The sequence below is a fragment of the Schistocerca cancellata genome, chromosome 4, assembly GCF_023864275.1.
Source record: "Schistocerca cancellata isolate TAMUIC-IGC-003103 chromosome 4, iqSchCanc2.1, whole genome shotgun sequence".
NCBI lineage: Eukaryota > Metazoa > Arthropoda > Insecta > Orthoptera > Acrididae > Schistocerca > Schistocerca cancellata.
In genome coordinates, this window is record NC_064629.1 from 1,736,475 (window position 1) to 1,758,391 (window position 21,917).

The window sequence follows — 21,917 nt, forward strand, 5'->3', positions numbered from 1 at the left end:
TCTCCAAGGGTCTATTGCTGCCTTGGGCACCTTATGGCCGTTCTGCTGTGAGTCTAGATTATCGAATGGGACGAAAAACTGATAGTGAATTGTAACGTTCAGGGCCACCTAATGACGATGGATCACTAAAATTGCATCCAGATTCAATACATCGTCCTCCAGCCGACTTAAGATTTTCGAATCGGACGAAAAACTGATAGTGAGGTGTAACGTTCAGGGCCACCTAATGACGATGGACCACGCAAATTGCGTCCCGATTCAATACATCGTCCTCCAGCCGAGTTGACTCCATGGATCTATTGCTGCCTCGGGCACCTTATGGCCGTTCTGCTGTGAATCTAGATTATCGAATGGGACGAAAAACTGATAGTGAATTGTAACTTTCAGGGCCACCTAATGACGATGGATCACTCAAATTGCGTCCCGATTCAATACATCGTCCTCCAGCAGACTTGTCTCCATGGGTCGATTGCTGCCTCGGGCACCTTATGGCCGTTCTGCTGTGAGTCAAAGATTTTCGAATCGGACGAAAAACTGATAGTGATTTGTAACATTCAGGGCCACCTAATGACGATGGACCACACAAATTGCGTCCCGATTCAGTACATCGTCCACTAGCCGACTTGACTCCATGGGACTATTGCTGCCTCGGGCACCTTATGGCCGTTCTGCTGTGAGTCAAAGATTTTCAAATCGGACGAAATACTGATAGTGAATTGTAACGTTCAGGGCCTCCTAATGACGATGGAACACTAAAATTGCGTCCCGATTCAATACATCGTCCTCCAGCAGACGACTTCATGGGTCTATTGCTGCCTCGGGCACCTTATGGCCGTTCTGCTGTTGTCAAAGATTTTCGAATCGGACGAAAAACTGATAGTGAATTGTAACATTCAGGGCCACCCAATGACGATGGACCACGCAAATTGCGTCCCGATTCAATACATCGTCCTCCAGCCGAGTTGACTCCATGGGTCTATTGCTGCCTCGGGCACCTTATGGCCGTTCTGCTGTGAATCTAGATTATCGAATGGGACGAAAAACTGATAGTGAATTGTAACGTTCAGGGCCACCTAATGACGATGGATCACTCAAATTGCGTACCGATTCAATACATCGTGCCCAGCCGACTTGTCTCCATGTGTCTATTGCTGCCTCGGGCACCTTATGGCCGTTCTACTGTGAGTCTAGGTTATCGAATGGAACGAAAAACTGATAGTGAATTGTAGCGTTCAGGGCCACGTAATGACGATGGATCACTCAAATTGCGTCCTGTTTCAATACATCGTCCTCCAGCAGACTTGACTTCATGGGTCTATTGCTGCCCCGGGCACCTTATGGCCGTTCTGCTGTGAGTCAAAGTTTTTCGAATCGGACGAAAAACTGATAGTGAATTGTAACTTTCAGGGCCACCTAATGACGATGGATCACTCAAATTGCGTCCCGATTCAATACATCGTCCTCCAGCAGACTTGACTTCATGGGTCTATTGCTGCCTCGGGCACCTTATGGCCTTTCTGCTGTGAGTCAAAGATTTTCGAATCGGACGAAAAACTGATAGTGAATTGTAACTTTCAGGGCCACCTAATGACGATGGATCACTCAAATTGCGTCCCGATTCAATACATCGTCCTCCAGCAGACTTGTCTCCATGGGTCGATTGCTGCCTCGGGCACCTTATGGCCGTTCTGCTGTGAGTCAAAGATTTTCGAATCGGACGAAAAACTGATAGTGAATTGTAACGTTCAGGGCCTCCTAATGACGATGGATCACTCAAATTGCGTCCCGATTCAATACATCGTCCTCCAGCCGACTTGACTCCATGGGTCTATTCCTGCTTCGGGCACCTTATGGCCGTTCTGCTGTGAGTCTAGATTATCGAATGGGACAAAAAACTGATAGTGAATTGTAACGTTCAGGGCCTCCTAATGACGATGGATCACTCAAGTTGCGACCCGATTCAATACATCGTCCTCCAGCAGACTTGTCTCCATGCGTCTATTGCTGCCTCGGGCACCTTATGGCCGTTCTGCTGTGAGTCTGGATTATCGAATGGGACGAAAAACTGATAGTGAATTGTAACGTTCAGGGCCACCTAATGACGATGGATCACTCAAATTGCGCCCCGATTCAATACATCGTCCCCAGCCGACTTGTCTCCATGGGTCTATTGCTGCCTCGGGCACCTTATGGCCGTTCTGCTGTGAAACTAGATTATCGAATGGGACGAAAAACTGATAGTGAATTGTGTAACGTTCAGGGCCACCTAATGACGATGGATCACTCAAATTGCGTCCTGATTCAATACATCGTCCTCCAGCAGACTTGACTTCATGGGTCTATTGCTGCCTCGGGCACCTTATGGCGGTTCTGCTGTGAGTCAAAGATTTTCGAATCGGACGAAAAACTGATAGTGAATTGTAACTTTCAGGGCCACCTAATGACGATGGATCACTCAAATTGCGTCCCGATTCAATACATCGTCCTCCAGCAGACTTGTCTCCATGGGTCGATTGCTGCCTCGGGCACCTTATGGCCGTTCTGCTGTGAGTCAAAGATTTTCGAATCGGACGAAAAACTGATAGTGATTTGTAACGTTCAGGGCCACCTAATGACGATGGGTCACTCAAATTGCGTCCCGATTCAATACATCGTCCTCCAGCTGACTTGACTCCATGGGTCTATTGCAGCCTCGGGCACCTTATGGCCGTTCTGCTGTGAGTCTAGATTATCGAATGGGACAAAAAACTGATAGTGAATTGTAACGTTCAGGGCCTCCTAATGACGATGGATCACTCAAATTGCGTCCCGATTCAATACATCGTCCTCCAGCAGACTTGTCTCCAAGGGTCTATTGCTGCCTTGGGCACCTTATGGCCGTTCTGCTGTGAGTCTAGATTATCGAATGGGACGAAAAACTGATAGTGAATTGTAACGTTCAGGGCCACCTAATGACGAAGGATCACTAAAATTGCGTCCAGATTCAATAAATCGTCCTCCAGCCGACTTAAGATTTTCGAATCGGACGAAAAACTGATAGTGAGGTGTAACGTTCAGGGCCACCTAATGACGATGGACCACGCAAATTGCGTCCCGATTCAATACATCGTCCTCCAGGCGAGTTGACACCATGGATCTATTGCTGCCTCGGGCACCTTATGGCCGTTCTGCTGTGAATCTAGATTATCGAATGTGACGAAAAACTGATAGTGAATTGTAACTTTCAGGGCCACCTAATGACGATGGATCACTCAAATTGCGTCCCGATTCAATACATCGTCCTCCAGCAGACTTGTCTCCATGGGTCGATTGCTGCCTCGGGCACCTTATGGCCGTTCTGCTGTGAGTCAAAGATTTTCGAATCGGACGAAAAACTGATAGTGATTTGTAACATTCAGGGCCACCTAATGACGATGGACCACACAAATTGCGTCCCGATTCAGTACATCGTCCACTAGCCGACTTGACTCCATGGGACTATTGCTGCCTCGGGCACCTTATGGCCGTTCTGCTGTGAGTCAAAGATTTTCGAATCGGACGAAATACTGATAGTGAATTGTAACGTTCAGGGCCTCCTAATGACGATGGAACACTAAAATTGCGTCCCGATTCAATACATCGTCCTCCAGCAGACGACTTCATGGGTCTATTGCTGCCTCGGGCACCTTATGGCCGTTCTGCTGTTGTCAAAGATTTTCGAATCGGACGAAAAACTGATAGTGAATTGTAACGTTCAGGGCCACCTAATGACGATGGATCACTCAAATTGCGTCCCGATTCAATACATCGTCCTCCAGCCGACTTGACTCAATGGGTCTATTGCTGCCTCGGGCACCTTATGGCCGTTCTGCTGTGAGTCTAGATTATCGAATGGGAAAAAAAACTGATAGTGAATTGTAACGTTCAGGGCGTCCTAATGACGATGGATCACTCAAATTGCGTCCCGATTCAATACATCGTCCTCCAGCAGACTTGACTTCATGGGTCTATTGCTGCCCCGGGCACCTTATGGCCGTTCTGCTGTGAGTCAAAGTTTTTCGAATCGGACGAAAAACTGATAGTGAATTGTAACTTTCAGGGCCACCTAATGACGATGGATCACTCAAATTGCGTCCCGATTCAATACATCGTCCTCCAGCAGACTTGACTTCATGGGTCTATTGCTGCCTCGGGCACCTTATGGCCGTTCTGCTGTGAGTCAAAGATTTTCGAATCGGACGAAAAACTGATAGTGAATTGTAACTTTCAGGGCCACCTAATGACGATGGATCACTCAAATTGCGTCCCGATTCAATACATCGTCCTCCAGCAGACTTGTCTCCATGGGTCGATTGCTGCCTCGGGCACCTTATGGCCGTTCTGCTGTGAGTCAAAGATTTTCGAATCGGACGAAAAACTGATAGTGAATTGTAACGTTCAGGGCCTCCTAATGACGATGGATCACTCAAATTGCGACCCGATTCAATACATCGTCCTCCAGCAGACTTGTCTCCATGCGTCTATTGCTGCCTCGGGCACCTTATGGCCGTTCTGCTGTGAAACTAGATTATCGAATGGGACGAAAAACTGATAGTGAATTTTGTAACGTTCAGGGCCACCTAATGACGATGGATCACTAAAGTTGAGTCCCGATTCAATACATCGTCCTCCAGCCGACTTAAGATTTTCGAATCGGACGAAAAACTGATAGTGAGGTGTAACGTTCAGGGCCACCTAATGACGATGGACCACGCAAATTGCGTCCCGATTCAATACATCGTCCTCCAGCCGAGTTGACTCCATGGATCTATTGCTGCCTCGGGCACCTAATGGCCGTTCTGCTGTGAATCTAGATTATCGAATGGGACGAAAAACTGATAGTGAATTGTAACATTCAGGGCCACCTAATGACGATGGATCACTCAAATTGCGTCCCGATTCAATACATCGTTCTCCAGCAGACTTGTCTCCATGGGTCGATTGCTGCCTCGGGCACCTTATGGCCGTTCTGCTGTGAGTCAAAGATTTTCGAATCGGACGAAAAACTGATAGTGATTTGTAACATTCAGGGCCACCTAATGACGATGGACCACACAAATTGCGTCCCGATTCAGTACATCGTCCACTAGCCGACTTGTCTCCATGGGTCTATTGCTGCCTCGGGCACCTTATGGCCGTTCTGCTGTGAGTCAAAGATTTTCGAATCGGACGAAATACTGATAGTGAATTGTAACGTTCAGGGCCTCCTAATGACGATGGAACACTAAAATTGCGTCCCGATTCAATACATCGTCCTCCAGCAGACGACTTCATGGGTCTATTGCTGCCTCGGGCACCTTATGGCCGTTCTGCTGTTGTCAAAGATTTTCGAATCGGACGAAAAACTGATAGTGAATTGTAACGTTCAGGGCCACCTAATGACGATGGATCACTCAAATTGCGTCCCGATTCAATACATCGTCCTCCAGCCGACTTGACTCAATGGGTCTATTGCTGCCTCGGGCACCTTATGGCCGTTCTGCTGTGAGTCTAGATTATCGAATGGGAAAAAAAACTGATAGTGAATTGTAACGTTCAAGGCGTCCTAATGACGATGGATCACTCAAATTGCGTCCCGATTCAATACATCGTCCTCCAGCAGACTTGTCTCCATGGGTCTATTGCTGCCTCGGGCACCTTATGGCCGTTCTGCTGTGAGTCTAGATTATCGAATGGGACGAAAAACTGATAGCGAATTGTAACGTTCAGGGCCACCTAATGACGATGGATCACTCAAATTGCGTCCCGATTCAATACATCGTCCTCCAGCAGACTTGTCTCCATGGGTCTATTGCTGCCTCGGGCACCTTATGGCAGGCCTGCTGTGAGTCAAAGATTTTCAAATCGGACGAAAAACTGATAGTGAATTGTAACATTCAGGGCCACCCAATGACGATGGACCACGCAAATTGCGTCCCGATTCAATACATCGTCCTCCAGCCGAGTTGACTCCATGGGTCTATTGCTGCCTCGGGCACCTTATGGCCGTTCTGCTGTGAATCTAGATTATCGAATGGGACGAAAAACTGATAGTGAATTGTAACGTTCAGGGCCACCTAATGACGATGGATCACTCAAATTGCGTCCCGATTCAATACATCGTGCCCAGCCGACTTGTCTCCATGTGTCTATTGCTGCCTCGGGCACCTTATGGCCGTTCTGCTGTGAGTCTAGATTATCGAATGGAACGAAAAACTGATAGTGAATTGTAGCGTTCAGGGCCACCTAATGACGATGGATCACTCAAATTGCGTCCTGATTCAATACATCGTCCTCCAGCAGACTTGACTTCATGGGTCTATTGCTGCCCCGGGCACCTTATGGCCGTTCTGCTGTGAGTCAAAGTTTTTCGAATCGGACGAAAAACTGATAGTGAATTGTAACTTTCAGGGCGACCTAATGACGATGGATCACTCAAATTGCGTCCCGATTCAATACATCGTCCTCCAGCAGACTTGACTTCATGGGTCTATTGCTGCCTCGGGCACCTTATGGCCGTTCTGCTGTGAGTCAAAGATTTTCGAATCGGACGAAAAACTGATAGTGAATTGTAACTTTCAGGGCCACCTAATGACGATGGACCACACAAATTGCGTCCCGATTCAGTACATCGTCCACTAGCCGACTTGACTCCATGGGACTATTGCTGCCTCGGGCACCTTATGGCCGTTCTGCTGTGAGTCTAGATTATCGAATGGGATGAAAAACTGATATTGAATTGTAACGTTCAGGGCGTCCTAATGACGATGGATCACTCAAATTGCATCCCGATTCAATACATCGTCCTCCAGCAGACTTGTCTCCATGGGTCTACTGCTGCCTCGGGCACCTTATGGCCGTTCTGCTGTGAGTCTAGATTATCGAATGGGACGAAAAACTGATAGTGAATTGTAACGTTCAGGGCCACCTAATGACGAAGAATCACTCAAATTGCGTCCCGATTCAATACATCGTCCTCCAGCAGACTTGACTTCATGGGTCTATTGCTGCCTCGGGCACCTTATGGCCGTTCTGCTGTGAGTCAAAGATTTTCGAATCGGACGAAAAACTGATAGTGAATTGTAACTTTCAGGGCCACCTAATGACGATGGATCACTCAAATTGCGTCCCGATTCAATACATCGTCCTCCAGCAGACTTGTCTCCATGGGTCGATTGCTGCCTCGGGCACCTTATGGCCGTTCTGCTGTGAGTCAAAGATTTTCGAATCGGACGAAAAACTGATAGTGATTTGTAACGTTCAGGGCCACCTAATGACGATGGATCACTAAAATTGCGTCCCGATTGAATACATCGTCCTCCAGCCGACTTAAGATTTTCGAATCGGACGAAAAACTGATAGTGAGGTGTAACATTCAGGGCCACCTAATGACGATGGACCACGCAAATTGCGTCCCGATTCAATACATCGTCCTCCAGCCGAGTTGACTCCATGGATCTATTGCTGCCTCGGGCACCTTATGGCCGTTCTGCTGTGAATCTAGATTATCGAATGGGACGAAAAACTGATAGTGAATTGTAACTTTCAGGGCCACCTAATGACGATGGACCACACAAATTGCGTCCCGATTCAGTACATCGTCCACTAGCCGACTTGACTCCATGGGACTATTGCTGCCTCGGGCACCTTATGGCCGTTCTGCTGTGAGTCAAAGATTTTCGAATCGGACGAAATACTGATAGTGAATTGTAACTTTCAGGGCCTCCTAATGACGATGCAACACTAAAATTGCGACCCGATTCAATACATCGTCCTCCAGCAGACGACTTCATGGGACTATTGCTGCCTCGGGCACCTTATGGCCGTTCTGCTGTTGTCAAAGATTTTCGAATCGGACGAAAAACTGATAGTGAATTGTAACGTTCAGGGCCACCTAATGACGATGGATCACTCAAATTGCGTCCCGATTCAATACATCGTCCTCCAGCAGACTTGTCTCCATGGGTCTATTGCTGCCTCGGGCACCTTATGGCCGTTCTGCTGTGAGTCTAGATTATCGAATGGGACGAAAAACTGATAGTGAATTGTAACGTTCAGGGCCACCTAATGACGATGGATCACTCAAATTGCGTCCTGATTGAATACATCGTCCTCCAGCAGACTTGACTTCATGGGTCTATTGCTGCCTCGGGCACCTTATGGCCGTTCTGCTGTGAGTCCAAGATTTTCGAATCGGACGAAAAACTGATAGTGATTTGTAACATTCAGGGCCACCTAATGACGATGGACCACACAAATTGCGTCCCGATTCAGTACATCGTCCACTAGCCGACTTGACTCCATGGGACTATTGCTACCTCGGGCACCTTATGGCCGTTCTGCTGTGAGTCTAGATTATAGAATGGGATGAAAAACTGATAGAGAATTGTAACGTTCAGGGCCACCTAATGACGATGGAACACTCAAATTGCGTCCCGATTCAATACATCGTCCTCCAGCAGACTTGTCTCCATGGGTCTATTGCTGCCTCGGGCACCTTATGGCAGGCCTGCTGTGACTCAAAGATTTTCGAATCGGACGAAAAACTGATAGTGAATTGTAAAATTCAGGGCCACCTAATGACGATGGACCACGCAAATTGCGTCCCGATTCAATACATCGTCCTCCAGCCGAGTTGACTCCATGGGTCTATTGCTGCCTCGGGCACCTTATGGCCGTTCTTCTGTGAATCTAGATTATCGAATGGGACGAAAAACTGATAGTGAATTGTAACGTTCAGGGCCACCTAATGACGATGGATCACTCTAATTGCGTCCCGATTCAATACATCGTCCCCAGCCGACTTGACTCCATGGGACTATTGCTGCCTCGGGCACCTTATGGCCGTTCTGCTGTGAGTCTAGTTTATAGAATGGGATGAAAAACTGATAGTGAATTGTAACGTTCAGGGCCACCTAATGACGATGGATCACTCAAATTGCGTCCCGATTCAATACATCGTCCTCCAGCAGACTTGTCTCAATGGGTCTATTGCTGCCTCGGGCACCTTATGGCAGGCCTGCTGTGAGTCTAGATTATCGAATGGGACGAAAAACTGATAGTGAATTGTAACGTTCAGGGCCTCCTAATGACGATGGATCACTCAAATTGCGTCCCGATTCAATACATCGTCCTCCAGCAGACTTGTCTCCATTGCTGCCTCGGGCACCTAATGGCCGTACTGCTGTGAGTCAAAGATTTTCGAATCGGACGAAAAACTGATAGTGAATTGAAACATTCAGGGCCACCCAATGACGATGGACCACGCAAATTGCGTCCCGATTCAATACATCGTCCTCCAGCCGAGTTGACTCCATGGGTCTATTGCTGCCTCGGGCACCTTATGGCCGTTCTGCTGTGAATCTAGATTATCGAATGGGACGAAAAACTGATAGTGAATTGTAACGTTCAGGGCCACCTAATGACGATGGATCACTCAAATTGCGTCCCGATTCAATACATCGTGCCCAGCCGACTTGTCTCCATGTGTCTATTGCTGCCTCGGGCACCTTATGGCCGTTCTGCTGTGAGTCTAGATTATCGAATGGAACGAAAAACTGATAGTGAATTGTAGCGTTCAGGGCCACCTAATGACGATGGATCACTCAAATTGCGTCCTGATTCAATACATCGTCCTCCAGCAGACTTGACTTCATGGGTCTATTGCTGCCCCGGGCACCTTATGGCCGTTCTGCTGTGAGTCAAAGTTTTTCGAATCGGACGAAAAACTGATAGTGAATTGTAACTTTCAGGGCCACCTAATGACGATGGATCACTCAAATTGCGTCCCGATTCAATACATCGTCCTCCAGCAGACTTGTCTCCATGCGTCTATTGCTGCCTCGGGCCACCTAATGACGATGGACCACGCAAATTGCGTCCCGATTCAATACATCGTCCTCCAGCCGAGTTGACTCCATGGATCTATTGCTGCCTCGGGCACCTTATGGCCGTTCTGCTGTGAATCTAGATTATCGAATGGGACGAAAATCTGATAGTGAATTGTAACTTTCAGGGCCACCTAATGACGATGGATCACTCAAATTGCGTCCCGATTCAATACATCGTCCTCCAGCAGACTTGTCTCCATGGGTCGATTGCTGCCTCGGGCACCTTATGGCCGTTCTGCTGTGAGTCAAAGATTTTCGAATCGGACGAAAAACTGATAGTGATTTGTAACATTCAGGGCCACCTAATGACGATGGACCACACAAATTGCGTCCCGATTCAGTACATCGTCCACTAGCCGACTTGACTCCATGGGACTATTGCTGCCTCGGGCACCTTATGGCCGTTCTGCTGTGAGTCAAAGATTTTCGAATCGGACGAAATACTGATAGTGAATTGTAACTTTCAGGGCCTCCTAATGACGATGGAACACTAAAATTGCGTCCCGATTCAATACATCGTCCTCCAGCAGACGACTTCATGGGACTATTGCTGCCTCGGGCACCTTATGGCCGTTCTGCTGTTGTCAAAGATTTTCGAATCGGACGAAAAACTGATAGTGAACGGGCCACCTAATGACGATGGATCACTCAAATTGCGTCCCGATTCAATACATCGTCCCCAGCCGACTTGACTCCATGGGACTATTGCTGCCTCGGGCACCTTATGGCCGTTCTGCTGTGAGTCTAGTTTATAGAATGGGATGAAAAACTGATAGTGAATTGTAACGTTCAGGGCCACCTAATGACGATGGATCACTCAAATTGCGTCCCGATTCAATACATCGTCCTCCAGCAGACTTGTCTCAATGGGTCTATTGCTGCCTCGGGCACCTTATGGCAGGCCTGCTGTGACTCAAAGATTTTCGAATCGGACGAAAAACTGATAGTGAATTGTAACGTTCAGGGCCGCCTAATGACGATGGAACACTCAAATTGCGTCCCGATTCAATACATCCTCCTCCAGCAGACTTGTCTCCATGGGTCTATTGCTGAATCGTGCACCTTATGGCCGTTCTGCTGTGAGTCTAGATTATCGAATGGGACGAAAAACTGATAGTGAATTGTAACGTTCAGGCCCACCTAATGACGATGGATCATTCAAATTGCGTCCCGATTCAATACATCGTCCTCCAGCCGACTTGACTCCATGGGTCTATTGCTCCCTCGGGCACCTTATGGCCGTTCTGCTGTGAGTCTAGATTATCGAATGGGACGAAAAACTGATAGTGAATTGTAACGTTCAGGGCCTCCTAATGACGATGGATCGTCCAAATTGCGCCCCGATTCAATACATCGTCCTCCAGCCGACTTGACTCAATGGGTCTATTGCTGCCTCGGGCACCTTATGGCCGTTCTGCTGTGAGTCTAGATTATCGAATGGGACGAAAAACTGATAGTGAATTGTAACGTTCAGGGCCTCCTAATGACGATGGATCACTCAAATTGCGTCCCGATTCAATACATCGTCCTCCAGCAGACTTGTCTCCATTGCTGCCTCGGGCACCTAATGGCCGTACTGCTGTGAGTCAAAGATTTTCGAATCGGACGAAAAACTGATAGTGAATTGTAACATTCAGGGCCACCCAATGACGATGGACCACGCAAATTGCGTCCCGATTCAATACATCGTCCTCCAGCCGAGTTGACTCCATGGGTCTATTGCTGCCTCGGGCACCTTATGGCCGTTCTGCTGTGAATCTAGATTATCGAATGGGACGAAAAACTGATAGTGAATTGTAACGTTCAGGGCCACCTAATGACGATGGATCACTCAAATTGCGTCCCGATTCAATACATCGTGCCCAGCCGACTTGTCTCCATGTGTCTATTGCTGCCTCGGGCACCTTATGGCCGTTCTGCTGTGAGTCTAGATTATCGAATGGAACGAAAAACTGATAGTGAATTGTAGCGTTCAGGGCCACCTAATGACGATGGATCACTCAAATTGCGTGCTGATTCAATACATCGTCCTCCAGCAGACTTGACTTCATGGGTCTATTGCTGCCCCGGGCACCTTATGGCCGTTCTGCTGTGAGTCAAAGTTTTTCGAATCGGACGAAAAACTGATAGTGAATTGTAACTTTCAGGGCCACCTAATGACGATGGATCACTCAAATTGCGTCCCGATTCAATACATCGTCCTCCAGCAGACTTGACTTCATGGGTCTATTGCTGCCTCGGGCACCTTATGGCCGTTCTGCGGTGAGTCAAAGATTTTCGAATCGGACGAAAAACTGATAGTGAATTGTAACTTTCAGGGCCACCTAATGACGATGGATCACTCAAATTGCGTCCCGATTCAATTCATCGTCCTCCAGCAGACTTGTCTCCATGGGTCGATTGCTGCCTCGGGCACCTTATGGCCGTTCTGCTGTGAGTCAAAGATTTTCGAATCGGACGAAAAACTGATAGTGAATTGTAACGTTCAGGGCCTCCTAATGACGATGGATCACTCAAATTGCGTCCCGATTCAATACATCGTCCTCCAGCCGACTTGACTCCATGGGTCTATTGCTGCCTCGGGCACCTTATGGCCGTTCTGCTGTGAGTCTAGATTATCGAATGGGACAAAAAACTGATAGTGAATTGTAACGTTCAGGGCCTCCTAATGACGATGGATCACTCAAATTGCGTCCCGATTCAATACATCGTCCTCCAGCAGACTTGTCTCCATTGCTGCCTCGGGCACCTAATGGCCGTACTGCTGTGAGTCAAAGATTTTCGAATCGGACGAAAAACTGATAGTGAATTGTAACATTCAGGGCCACCCAATGACGATGGACCACGCAAATTGCGTCCCGATTCAATACATCGTCCTCCAGCCGAGTTGACTCCATGGGTCTATTGCTGCCTCGGGCACCTTATGGCCGTTCTGCTGTGAATCTAGATTATCGAATGGGACGAAAAACTGATAGTGAATTGTAGCGTTCAGGTCCACCTAATGACGATGGATCACTCAAATATCGTCCTGATTCAATACATCGTCCTCCAGCAGATTTGACTTCATGGGTCTATTGCTGCCCCGGGCACCTTATGGCCGTTCTGCTGTGAGTCAAAGTTTTTCGAATCGGACGAAAAACTGATAGTGAATTGTAACTTTCAGGGCCACCTAATGACGATGGATCACTCAAATTGCGTCCCGATTCAATACATCGTCCTCCAGCAGACTTGTCTCCATGGGTCGATTGCTGCCTCGGGCACCTTATGGCCGTTCTGCTGTGAGTCAAAGATTTTCGAATCGGACGAAAAACTGATAGTGATTTGTAACGTTCAGGGCCACCTAATGACGATGGATCACTCAAATTGCGTCCCGATTCAATACATCGGCCTCCAGCTGACTTGACTCCATGGGTCTATTGCAGCTTCGGGCACCTTATGGCCGTTCTGCTGTGAGTCTAGATTATCGAATGGGACAAAAAACTGATAGTGAATTGTAACGTTCAGGGCCTCCTAATGACGATGGATCACTCAAATTGCGTCCCGATTCAATACATCGTCCGCCAGCAGACTTGTCTCCAAGGGTCTATTGCTGCCTCGGGCACCTTATGGCCGTTCTGCTGTGAGTCAAAGATTTTCGAATCGGACGAAAAACTGATAGTGAATTGTAACTTTCAGGGCCACCTAATGACGATGGATCACTCAAATTGCGTCCCGATTCAATACATCGTCCTCCAGCAGACTTGTCTCCATGGGTCGATTGCTGCCTCGGGCACCTTATGGCCGTTCTGCTGTGAGTCAAAGATTTTCGAATCGGACGAAAAACTGATAGTGATTTGTAACGTTCAGGGCCACCTAATGACGATGGATCACTCAAATTGCGTCCCGATTCAATACATCGTCCTCCAGCTGACTTGACTCCATGGGTCTATTGCAGCTTCGGGCACCTTATGGCCGTTCTGCTGTGAGTCTAGATTATCGAATGGGACAAAAAACTGATAGTGAATTGTAACGTTCAGGGCCTCCTAATGACGATGGATCACTGAAATTGCGTCCCGATTCAATACATCGTCCTCCAGCAGACTTGTCTCCAAGGGTCTATTGCTGCCTCGGGCACCTTATGGCCGTTCTGCTGTGAGTCAAAGATTTTCGAATCGGACGAAAAACTGATAGTGATTTGTAACATTCAGGGCCACCTAATGACGATGGACCACACAAATTGCGTCCCGATTCAGTACATCGTCCACTAGCCGACTTGACTCCATGGGACTATTGCTGCCTCGGGCACCTTATGGCCGTTCTGCTGTGAGTCAAAGATTTTCGAATCGGACGAAATACTGATAGTGAATTGTAACGTTCAGGGCCTCCTAATGACGATGGAACACTAAAATTGCGTCCCGATTCAATACATCGTCCTCCAGCAGACGACTTCATGGGTCTATTGCTGCCTCGGGCACCTTATGGCCGTTCTGCTGTTGTCAAAGATTTTCGAACCGGACGAAAAACTGATAGTGAATTGTAACGTTCAGGGCCACCTAATGACGATGGATCACTCAAATTGCGTCCCGATTCAATACATCGTCCTCCAGCCGACTTGTCTCCATGGGTCTATTGCTGCCTCGGGCACCTTATGGCCGTTCTGCTGTGAGTCTAGATTATCGAATGGGACGAAAAACTGATAGTGAATTGTAACGTTCAGGGCCACCTAATGACGATGGATCACTCAAATTGCGTCCTGATTGAATACATCGTCCTCCAGCAGACTTGACTTCATGGGTCTATTGCTGCCTCGGGCACCTTATGGCCGTTCTGCTGTGAGTCCAAGATTTTCGAATCGGACGAAAAACTGATAGTGATTTGTAACATTCAGGGCCACCTAATGACGATGGACCACACAAATTGCGTCCCGATTCAGTACATCGTCCACTAGCCGACTTGACTCCATGGGACTATTGCTACCTCGGGCACCTTATGGCCGTTCTGCTGTGAGTCTAGATTATAGAATGGGATGAAAAACTGATAGAGAATTGTAACGTTCAGGGCCACCTAATGACGATGGAACACTCAAATTGCGTCCCGATTCAATACATCGTCCTCCAGCAGACTTGTCTCCATGGGTCTATTGCTGCCTCGGGCACCTTATGGCAGGCCTGCTGTGACTCAAAGATTTTCGAATCGGACGAAAAACTGATAGTGAATTGTAAAATTCAGGGCCACCTAATGACGATGGACCACGCAAATTGCGTCCCGATTCAATACATCGTCCTCCAGCCGAGTTGACTCCATGGGTCTATTGCTGCCTCGGGCACCTTATGGCCGTTCTTCTGTGAATCTAGATTATCGAATGGGACGAAAAACTGATAGTGAATTGTAACGTTCAGGGCCACCTAATGACGATGGATCACTCAAATTGCGTCCCGATTCAATACATCGTCCCCAGCCGACTTGACTCCATGGGACTATTGCTGCCTCGGGCACCTTATGGCCGTTCTGCTGTGAGTCTAGTTTATAGAATGGGATGAAAAACTGATAGTGAATTGTAACGTTCAGGGCCACCTAATGACGATGGATCACTCAAATTGCGTCCCGATTCAATACATCGTCCTCCAGCAGACTTGTCTCAATGGGTCTATTGCTGCCTCGGGCACCTTATGGCAGGCCTGCTGTGACTCAAAGATTTTCGAATCGGACGAAAAACTGATAGTGAATTGTAACGTTCAGGGCCGCCTAATGACGATGGAACACTCAAATTGCGTCCCGATTCAATACATCGTCCTCCAGCAGACTTGTCTCCATGGGTCTATTGCTGAATCGGACACCTTATGGCCGTTCTGCTGTGAGTCTAGATTATCGAATGGGACGAAAAACTGATAGTGAATTGTAACGTTCAGGCCCACCTAATGACGATGGATCATTCAAATTGCGTCCCGATTCAATACATCGTCCTCCAGCCGACTTGACTCCATGGGTCTATTGCTCCCTCGGGCACCTTATGGCCGTTCTGCTGTGAGTCTAGATTATCGAATGGGACGAAAAACTGATAGTGAATTGTAACGTTCAGGGCCTCCTAATGACGATGGATCATCCAAATTGCGTCCCGATTCAATACATCGTCCTCCAGCCGACTTGACTCAATGGGTCTATTGCTGCCTCGGGCACCTTATGGCCGTTCTGCTGTGAGTCTAGATTATCGAATGGGACGAAAAACTGATAGTGAATTGTAACGTTCAGGGCCTCCTAATGACGATGGATCACTCAAATTGCGTCCCGATTCAATACATCGTCCTCCAGCAGACTTGTCTCCATGTGTCTATTGCTGCCTCGGGCACCTTATGGCCGTTCTGCTGTGAGTCTAGATTATCGAATGGAACGAAAAACTGATAGTGAATTGTAGCGTTCAGGGCCACCTAATGACGATGGATCACTCAAATTGCGTCCTGATTCAATACATCGTCCTCCAGCAGACTTGACTTCATGGGTCTATTGCTGCCCCGGGCACCTTATGGCCGTTCTGCTGTGAGTCAAAGTTTTTCGAATCGGACGAAAAACTGATAGTGAATTGTAACTTTCAGGGCCACCTAATGACGATGGATCACTCAAATTGCGTCCCGATTCAATACATCGTCCTCCAGCAGACTTGACTTCATGGGTCTATTGCTGCCTCGGGCACCTTATGGCCGTTCTGCTGTGAGTCAAAGATTTTCGAATCGGACGAAAAACTGATAGTGAATTGTAACTTTCAGGGCCACCTAATGACGATGGATCACTCAAATTGCGTCCCGATTCAATACATCGTCCTCCAGCAGACTTGTCTCCATGGGTCGATTGCTGCCTCGGGCACCTTATGGCCGTTTTGCTGTGAGTCAAAGATTTTCGAATCGGACGAAAAACTGATAGTGAATTGTAACGTTCAGGGCCTCCTAATGACGATGGATCACTCAAATTGCGTCCCGATTCAATACATCGTCCTCCAGCCGACTTGACTCCATGGGTCTATTGCTGCCTCGGGCACCTTATGGCCGTTCTGCTGTGAGTCTAGATTATCGAATGGGACAAAAAACTGATAGTGAATTGTAACGTTCAGGGCCTCCTAATGACGATGGATCACTCAAATTGCGACCCGATTCAATACATCGTCCTACAGCAGACTTGTCTCCATGCGTCTATTGCTGCCTCGGGCACCTTATGGCCGTTCTGCTGTGAGTCTGGATTATCGAATGGGACGAAAAACTGATAGTGAATTGTAACGTTCAGGGCCACCTAATGACGATGGATCACTCAAATTGCGTCCCGATTCAATACATCGTCCCCAGCCGACTTGTCTCCATGGGTCTATTGCTGCCTCGGGCACCTTATGGCCGTTCTGCTGTGAAACTAGATTATCGAATGGGACGAAAAACTGATAGTGAATTGTGTGACGTTCAGGGCCACCTAATGACGATGGATCACTCAAATTGCGTCCTGATTCAATACATCGTCCTCCAGCAGACTTGACTTCATGGGTCTATTGCTGCCTCGGGCACCTTATGGCCGTTCTGCTGTGAGTCAAAGATTTTCGAATCGGACGAAAAACTGATAGTGAATTGTAACTTTCAGGGCCACCTAATGATGATGAATCACTCAAATTGCGTCCCGATTCAATACATCGTCCTCCAGCAGACTTGTCTCCATGGGTCGATTGCTGCCTCGGGCACCTTATGGCCGTTCTGTTGTGAGTCAAAGATTTTCGAATCGGACGAAAAACTGATAGTGATTTGTAACATTCATGGCCACCTAATGACGATGGACCACACAAATTGCGTCCCGATTCAGTACATCGTCCACTAGCCGACTTGACTCCATGGGACTATTGCTGCCTCGGGCACCTTATGGCCGTTCTGCTGTGAGTCTAGATTATCGAATGGGATGAAAAACTGATATTGAATTGTAACGTTCAGGGCGTCCTAATGACGATGGATCACTCAAATTGCATCCCGATTCAATACATCGTCCTCCAGCAGACTTGTCTCCATGGGTCTACTGCTGCCTCGGGCACCTTATGGCCGTTCTGCTGTGAGTCTAGATTATCGAATGGGACGAAAAACTGATAGTGAATTGTAACGTTCAGGGCCACCTAATGACGATGAATCACTCAAATTGCGTCCCGATTCAATACATCGTCCTCCAGCAGACTTGACTTCATGGGTCTATTGCTGCCTCGGGCACCTTATGGCCGTTCTGCTGTGAGTCAAAGATTTTCGAATCGGACGAAAAACTGATAGTGAATTGTAACTTTCAGGGCCACCTAATGACGATGGATCACTCAAATTGCGTCCCGATTCAATACATCGTCCTCCAGCAGACTTGTCTCCATGGGTCGATTGCTGCCTCGGGCACCTTATGGCCGTTCTGCTGTGAGTCAAAGATTTTCGAATCGGACGAAAAACTGATAGTGATTTGTAACGTTCAGGGCCACCTAATGACGATGGATCACTCAAATTGCGTCCCGATTCAATACATCGGCCTCCAGCTGACTTGACTCCATGGGTCTATTGCAGCTTCGGGCACCTTATGGCCGTTCTGCTGTGAGTCTAGATTATCGAATGGGACAAAAAACTGATAGTGAATTGTAACGTTCAGGGCCTCCAATTGACGATGGATCACTCAAATTGCGTCCCGATTCAATACATCGTCCGCCAGCAGACTTGTCTCCAAGGGTCTATTGCTGCCACGGGCACCTTATGGCCGTTCTGCTGTGAGTCAAAGATTTTCGAATCGGACGAAAAACTGATAGTGAATTGTAACTTTCAGGGCCACCTAATGACGATGGATCACTCAAATTGCGTCCCGATTCAATACATCGTCCTCCAGCAGACTTGTCTCCATGGGTCGATTGCTGCCTCGGGCACCTTATGGCCGTACTGCTGTGAGTCAAAGATTTTCGAATCGGACGAAAAACTGATAGTGATTTGTAACGTTCAGGGCCACCTAATGACGATGGATCACTCAAATTGCGTCCCGATTCAATACATCGTCCTCCAGCTGACTTGACTCCATGGGTCTATTGCAGCTTCGGGCACCTTATGGCCGTTCTGCTGTGAGTCTAGATTATCGAATGGGACAAAAAACTGATAGTGAATTGTAACGTTCAGGGCCTCCTAATGACGATGGATCACTCAAATTGCGTCCCGATTCAATACATCGTCCTCCAGCAGACTTGTCTCCAAGGGTCTATTGCTGCCTCGGGCACCTTATGGCCGTTCTGCTGTGAGTCAAAGATTTTCGAATCGGACGAAATACTGATAGTGATTTGTAACATTCAGGGCCACCTAATGACGATGGACCACACAAATTGCGTCCCGATTCAGTACATCGTCCACTAGCCGACTTGACTCCATGGGACTATTGCTGCCTCGGGCACCTTATGGCCGTTCTGCTGTGAGTCAAAGATTTTCGAATCGGACGAAATACTGATAGTGAATTGTAACGTTCAGGGCCTCCTAATGACGATGGAACACTAAAATTGCGTCCCGATTCAATACATCGTCCTCCAGCAGACGACTTCATGAGTCTATTGCTGCCTCGGGCACCTTATGGCCGTTCTGCTGTTGTCAAAGATTTTCGAATCGGACGAAAAACTGATAGTGAATTGTAACGTTCAGGGCCACCTAATGACGATGGATCACTCAAATTGCGTCCCGATTCAATACATCGTCCTCCAGCCGACTTGACTCAATGGGTCTATTGCTGCCTCGGACACCTTATGGCCGTTCTGCTGTGAGTCTAGATTATCGAATGGGAAAAAAAACTGATAGTGAATTGTAACGTTCAGGGCGTCCTAATGACGATGGATCACTCAAATTGCGTCCCGATTCAATACATCGTCCTCCAGCCGAGTTCACTCCATGGGTCTATTGCTCCTTCGGGCACCTTATGGCCGTTCTGCTGTGAATCTAGATGATCGAATGGGACGAAAAAATGATAGTGAATTGTAACGTTCAGGGCCTCCTAATGACGATGGAACACTAAAATTGCGTCCCGATTCAATACATCGTCCTCCAGCAGACTTGTCTCCATGGGTCTATTGCTGCCTCGGGCACCTTATGGCAGGCCTGCAGTGACTCAAAGATTTTCGAATCGGACGAAAAACTGATAGTGAATTGTAACGTTCAGGGCCTCCTAATGACGATGGAACACTAAAATTGCGTCCCGATTCAATACATCGTCCTCCAGCAGACTTGACTTCATGGGTCTATTGCTGCCTCGGGCACCTTATGGCCGTTCTGCTGTGAGTCAAAGATTTTCGAATCGGACGAAAAACTGATAGTGAATTGTAACGTTCAGGGCCACCTAATGACGATGGATCACTCAAATTGCGTCCCGATTCAATACATCGTCCTCCAGCCGACTTGACTCCATGGGTCTATTGCTGCCTCGGGCACCTTATGGCCGTTCTGCTGTGAGTCTAGATTATCGAATGGGACAAAAATCTGATAGTGAATTGTAACGTTCAGGGCCTCCTAATGACGATGGATCACTCAAATTGCGTCCCGATTCAATACATCGTCCTCCAGCAGACTTGTCTCCATGGGTCTATTGCTGCCTCGCGCACCTTATGGCCGTTCTGCTGTGAAACTAGATTATCGAATGGGACGAAAAACTGATAGTGAATTGTGTAACGTTCAGGGCCACCTAATGACGATGGATCACTCAAATTGCGTCCTGATTCAATACATCGTCCTCCAGCAGACTTGACTTCATGGGTCTATTGCTGCCTCGGGCACCTTATGGCCGTTCTGCTGTGAGTCAAAGATTTTCGAATCGGACGAAAAACTGATAGTGAATTGTAACTTTCAGGGCCACCTAATGATGATGGATCACTCAAATGGCGTCCCGATTCAATACATCGTCCTCCAGCAGACTTGTCTCCATGGGTCGATTGCTGCCTCGGGCACCTTATGGCCGTTCTGTTGTGAGTCAAAGATTTTCGAATCGGACGAAAAACTGATAGTGATTTGTAACATTCAGGGCCACCTAATGACGATGGACCACACAAATTGCGTCCCGATTCAGTACATCGTCCACTAGCCGACTTGACTCCATGGGACTATTGCTGCCTCGGGCACCTTATGGCCGTTCTGCTGTGAGTTTAGATTATCGAATGGGATGAAAAACTGATATTGAATTGTAACGTTCAGGGCGTCCTAATGACGATGGATCACTCAAATTGCATCCCGATTCAATACATCGTCCTCCAGCAGACTTGTCTCCATGGGTCTACTGCTGCCTCGGGCACCTTATGGCCGTTCTGCTGTGAGTCTAGATTATCGAATGGGACGAAAAACTGATAGTGAATTGTAACGTTCAGGGCCACCTAATGACGATGGATCACTCAAATTGCGTCCCGATTCAATACATCGTCCTCCAGCCGACTTGACTCAATGGGTCTATTGCTGCCTCGGGCACCTTATGGCCGTTCTGCTGTGAGTCTAGATTATCGAATGGGAAAAAAACTGATAGTGAATTGTAACGTTCAGGGCGTCCTAATGACGATGGATCACTCAAATTGCGTCCCGATTCAATACATCGTCCTCCAGCCGAGTTGACTCCATGGGTCTATTGCTCCTTCGGGCACCTTATGGCCGTTCCGCTGTGAATCTAGATTATCGAATGGGACGAAAAAATGATAGTGAATTGTAACGTTCAGGGCCTCCTAATGACGATGGAACACTAAAATTGCGTCCCGATTCAATACATCGACCTCCAGCAGACTTGTCTCCATGGGTCTATTGCTGCCTCGGGCACCTTATGGCAGGCCTGCTGTGACTCAAAGAATTTCGAATCGGACGAAAAACTGATAGTGAATTGTAACGTTCAGGGCCTCCTAATGACGATGGAACACTCAAATTGCGTCCCGATTCAATACATCGTCCTCCAGCAGACTTGTCTCCATGCGTCTATTGCTGCCTCGGGCACCTTATGGCCGTTCTGCTGTGAGTCAAAGATTTTCGAATCGGACGAAAACTGAAAGTGAATTGTGACGTTCAGGGCCAC